Below are 5,868 nucleotides of genomic sequence, written 5' to 3'. Positions count from 1 at the left end.
TGTGTGTGTGTGTGTGTGTGTGTGTGTGTGTGTGTGTGTGTGTGTGTGTGTGTGTATGTGTGTGAGTAAAGTGGGTGAAAGTGTCTGGCGAAAACGTACGGAAAGCCGTTGGAGGAGTGGATACCTCATTAAAAGCGGCTGATGAGAGTTTCCGCGGACTAAAAACCGAGAGGTTTCTTGGCGTAGAGCGTTTTCCTCCACGATGAGATTGATTCACGTCTATTATCATCTTCGATACAATTATTTTTCTTCTTATTTACATAAAATAATAATAACTCTTTGTTGATTAGAAATAGTAATCTAGAGAACCCGTCCGTAGCATTCTGTAATCGTAATCAAAAGACATCTACGTGCAAATTTTTGAAAAGTGCAAATGCAAAAGGAAGAATTAATGTACCTCATTGAAACGATCAATGAGGATCTGCACGGTGGAGTACACCGTGGCAACAGGCCAGGATACTTCGTCCTCAGTTTGGGTCGAGCTGTTGATGGTGCTGGGGTTGCTGCAGCTGAGACTCGGCGACGGGGGTGGCCTGGCAGGTGGTTTTTGCAACGTGGTTTGATCCTGTGCCACGTGCCTCAGGTACTCGTGCGGTGGTACCTGGTAGAATAGATGGTACTCGCTTTCCGTCAACCTGAGCGCCACCTCCTCGGGGAAGTGCAGCAGCTTATGCAGATCCTCCAGCTCCTCAGAGCTCCGAGGCGGCTGCGGCTGCGGCCGCTTCTCCAGCTCTGAAAATGTTTATCAAATTCATTACATTACATTACATTACATTATTATTATACATTTAATGTATCTATAGGATAATATAAAAAAAAAAAGAGAGAGAAGGGAATGTGACAATAAAGTTTTATCGAAGACAGAATAGAATGTTATTTTCTGTTATAGTAAATTTTTTTACACCCGTATTATCATATTTTGATAATGTTAAAATTAAAGTTTTTGAAAGTATAATAGACTTAAAAATCTTCTAAAGTTCGTTAAAGTTTTACAAACTTTTAAGTTTTTTAAAGTTTAATATTTTGATATAAGACATGAACTATTTACTACGTTCTGTATTTTTATAAATATAAGACTGTGCGCTATATATTATATATAGATATGTATAATTTTTATTTATATGTATTTATTTATGTTTATATAGTCTTTTTTAAATTTCATGCAATGTAGCTTATGCGATCTAAAGTTTAATCAAGAAGCAATTTCTATAATCAATTTTTTAATATGACATATTATTGAAAGATTGCAGAAATTAAATAACTTTTCCATATTTATTAATAGTAAAGATAATAAAAATACACGAAGAAAATAAAAATGTAAGAAGTTATATTATATTAAAAATTAACACAGAAATGAAATAAAAAACAAAACATTTGTGTAAGTTTCTTTTAAAGTGATATCGCGATTCTTTTGTTCACAAAATATTACGATAACATCGTATATTATTATGTATATTTTTTAAAAGTGTTGTATAATATGTCGTGTCGTAAAAATCTTGATATAGATAATTTTATTTAAATCTTGATATAGACAATCTTCGGTCGTGAGCTAATTGTCGATAAATACATTGTTTGGTGATTATTTAAATTTCGATTAACAAATATTGTGGAAAAACCGATAGCGTATTTATATACTCAGATAAATGTTTTGGACCTTTGAGTACAAAAATTAATTTATTTTTACAATTACAAAAATACAGTATATATAAAAAAAATATTTATTTTCTCTTCTTTTATTTATAATATTTATTTATAATATTATTTTTATATAATATTATTTTCGGCTTAGTTATTTTCAATACGATTACATCAAAATTTATACACGCGTTGTAATCAGGTCGCGCCTAATGAACCATGATAATCTTCATATTCAATTACATTTGATTTCGATATTAACACAATATTTATTAAATCGCCCGAATTATGAATTAAATATGTGCAAATTCGAAATGAAGTTTACAGATGATTAATGATATGTATTTCGCTCAATTTATCTTTTGCGACCGTACGTTTAAAGACCGCGTCGCCAGCAATTGACGTTTCCAGCGTGCCAGTTTGCAAAAGAAACATAGTGCAATTTTTGCCCATCGTTTAACATTTGCCGTGTAAAAAGGTCAGCTCGATGGTTTTTTACCGGTGCGAGTGATGCACGAAATTCAACGCGACCATCGAATAAAAGTGTCTTTTAGGTCTTCGATGAATAATTCCGCGCTACAGATACCATTGATGCTGAAGTAAAAACACAGTTCATGGTATTTTGTATTTTGACATCCGGTACGAAGCACTGGGGACTGTGAAATATAAACCGGAAAAATATTATACGTTTGCGTAATCAAAGAAGTTTAGAAAATAGAATTGCAAATGTATTATTAGAAAATATTGAATTGTTTTCTAAAAGAAAGAAGTGAGACTTGACATAAATGACAAGTATACCTTTTCCATCGAAAATGAAACATTTAGTTTATAGATGAAAAGGATTTTTTGGTGAAGTATTTACAGCTAGATTATACAGATCTAAAAATAATTTTGTTGGTTTATAAAAATAATTAGGAAATTCAAGTACGATAAACAATGCTGCAAAAAGTTTCAGCATCTTAATTATTTTAATAGAATAAAAATTATTTTAATACATATAGATATATTATTTCAAAATCTAACTTTGATAATTGCTATTTCTCTTATTTAGTTATTTTGATAGTTAAATAAAATTATTATCAGATTTAGCTAATTGTAAATTTTTTAATACTCCATCAAAATCGTTTTTCCGTGTAAACTAAATGTTTCATTTTCAATGAAAAAAATATATTACTTATTAATTAACCATCACTACCTTATTTGAGAGAACAATCATTCATTAATAATAACGCATTTGCAGTCTCATAAACTTTTTTAACAGATCTGTATTTAGCTCAATTTTTTAAATAAATTCTGCGCGCGCAAAATCGTATTTTTCGTATAGGATATTGTAAAAATTAAGTATGAAACATATGCGTGAAATCGCCGGCAACTTTTAAATCTGACCCAGTTTCCTTAGAAACGATTAAGAATGCTGCGTCTCGTTAAAATCAAGTACGACATGGTGTGTGCTTATTATAAGATGGCGCAAAATTATTGCGAATGCATTCATTCGTAGCGACATTCATAAAATGCCATGGAATAATTCGAGGTATCTCGAATATTGCGAGCTTCGACGTACTTGCCTCTGGCAGCAGAATAATGGAAGAACGCGTTATATATTCTTTTTCTTTCCTCTCCTTTCTCGTTGCTGATAGTTATTTTTATAGTATCTGCAACGATCATCACCCACGCATATTTTGTTGAACTTGAAAACTATTTCGGGCTGCTACATAATTTTTGTATTTTCGTGATGTAGCGTGAAAAACATTTTTTCAATTACTTGGCTTTCACGTTATTTGAAAAAATGATTTGAAAAAAATTTAATCCACAGCAGATTGTACTTTCGTTTCGTTATAAGCACTATGTCTTCGGCGAAATTAAAACGCGAGTATATAACGCAAAATAAAAGGTTCAGGACAAAATTTCACATTCGTCTCGTTATAGTTTAAGCGTCTCGAATGTAAGCGGAATCTATTATAATATCCATGCGGTTAATTTATCAGTAGGCCGGCGACTAAAATGAGAAAAAGGATTTCATCACGTGAAATATCCCAAGCTACATAGTAATGTCTATTGAAAGCTCTCTATAATAACGAATGCAACGCGCATAATGTAAACGGATGTTACAAGTCAAAAGAGATCTTAGTTCAGAAAATTTGAATACGGAATATCTAGAAGTAATGCTTCATTTCGACATCGAGCTTCATTTCTATTTCTCTCTTTCAGACCGAGAGGCGAAACTATTCAATGGAAACCCTTTACGAGTGCGTCTCGCAAATATCCCGTAATTACTCCGGGCGGAATTTATGACCGCCTTACGCAGAGCTTACCAAGATAAGTAGGACGGCTCTCTACCGTAACGTTTCTAACCCACCGAGATGTAATTTCTCGTACAATGTTTGCGGTGTGCATACATCTTAAAAGAAGTAATTGCCGATATCGCGATACAGCGTTCTTGTTTCTGCGTGCATTGCTCTTATGCAGGACGATTATCATGTAGCGAATCATGTGCGGGAGCGGGATGGACTTGTTCTGCATATATAAACTCGTCCATCAACGTCTTCGAGCAAACGATCTGCTAAAGATCTTCAACCACCATGCAAACACGTATCGAGTGTGGACAGAGTGGCCGGTTAAACCCTGGCATGCCTCGGCGTGCTCGTAGTCAATTGGCGAACCTTATCAGATAATAGCGCGATAACCCGATAAAGAGATTAATCAACAGATCGGATCATGAACATAAATGGCTCCTGCATAATTGCAACGTACATCGATAATATCTTGTTTGTGAATCAATCGCTTTGAACTTAACGAGATAATGTCTATGCTTCTGCAGTTCCACATAGCGTACAGCATTGAGAAATTCATGAACAAAATTGTATAAAACACAATCTATAAAATGTATTTTTATCGATAGTTTGTTGTACTTCTACAATATTTGCGTTTCTTCTGCTGTCGGAATCGATCTTATATGACAAACGTTCCAGAACTTCCAACATTTTAAATATATAAATATATAGATTGATATAGGTATATAAGAATTATAAAATTTTTAAAAGAAATTCTCGTTTCTTTGAGTGATCTCATCCACTATTACAAATTTATCCACTATTTAATTTACAAACAACTATTTACATTAATTTTTGCATAATGTTTGCAATTATATTCTTAATAAGAAGATTTTAATTATACAATACATTGTTTTTAATTTAGGATGACACCAAAAAATGTAATCAATGATATTTCGACATAAGAAACGTATAGAAACGTTAGATTAGTTATTATTACGGAGTAAATCCTTCAGTTTTCAATTGGTGTGTATTACACGAGTATAAATATTTGCTCTAGAAATCTATAAGAATGCAGTTTCGATAAAGATAAAAAAAAAATTACCTTATCAGGTAATGGTGCGGCCACGTGGGGTGGAGGAAGTGGAAGTGGCTGGGTCTGTTGCCGTCGACGGGGATGAGACAGCTCGCTGCTCTGTGAAATAGCCAGGGCCTGCCGGTAGAATTAGTCCGACGACCAGGCCGGGTGATTCCCGCGTAGTTCCGCGGTCTGCATCAGGACGGCTCCATCGATATAAAGTCGATCGAGAAGCCCCTCTCACGCCTTCCTCCACTGAGTTGCTTCCTCCGTTGTCGTCGTTGTTCTGACGTTACTTCTCAGGCCCGGCAACGCGCTGACCGCGATCTGCAAAAGAGAGAAGTATAAGAGAAGCTCGAAGTCAAGAGACTTGGATTTATTATCGAAAGAAAGAGAGAAGAGAACCGGGAAAGCGATTCGAGCAAGGACATTGAGAACGATTTATAGTCTTTCGAAGGACCTGAAGTCCGAAATCCATTCGAGTGCACTTCGTGTCTTGTCTTTCTGCACGTTCTCAGAAGCGAGATCTTTATCTCACGGACTCGTGCGGGTAAATTTATCACAGGGATTTTTTGTAAAGTATCGGTTAATCAATTTATCGTGAATCGCCAATCAATATATTTACAATTGGAAGCTGCATTGACATACTTTAGAAACAATTTATAAGAGAAACACAAATAAAATTTAAAGTACTTCTAGAGTTTTTTAAGTCATTATATACAATAGTTGAAAAAAAGCGTGGGAAATCTTATCTAGATTTAAATAGCTATTTTTTTAGCATATTTACTGTAAAAATGAAAAAGTGAGGAAAATATATATATATATATTAAAGTTAATTAAAGTTAATTAAGATTATTAAAAGTATTAGTTTTTTATATTATAATA

General features: G+C 33.7%; 1 protein-coding gene across 1 annotated transcript in view; it reads right to left on the bottom strand.

Moving 5' to 3' along the window:
* The window catches only part of LOC108747781 (1-phosphatidylinositol 4,5-bisphosphate phosphodiesterase epsilon-1-like), a 32,562-nt gene extending 31,834 nt beyond the window's left edge, over positions 1-728 (bottom strand). Inside the window, exon 1 of the mRNA XM_018485548.1 lies at positions 398-728. The gene's annotated coding sequence lies outside the window, so the exon portion shown is untranslated. The remainder of the gene's footprint in view (positions 1-397) is intronic.
* Between the last annotated feature and the right edge of the window lie 5,140 nt (positions 729-5,868).

This window comes from Trachymyrmex septentrionalis, unplaced genomic scaffold, assembly GCF_001594115.1.
Source record: "Trachymyrmex septentrionalis isolate Tsep2-gDNA-1 unplaced genomic scaffold, Tsep1.0 scaffold20, whole genome shotgun sequence".
Classification (NCBI taxonomy): Eukaryota; Metazoa; Arthropoda; class Insecta; order Hymenoptera; family Formicidae; genus Trachymyrmex; species Trachymyrmex septentrionalis.
Note: the sequence above shows the minus strand (reverse complement) of the source record. Positions and strands in the feature narration are given on the sequence as shown.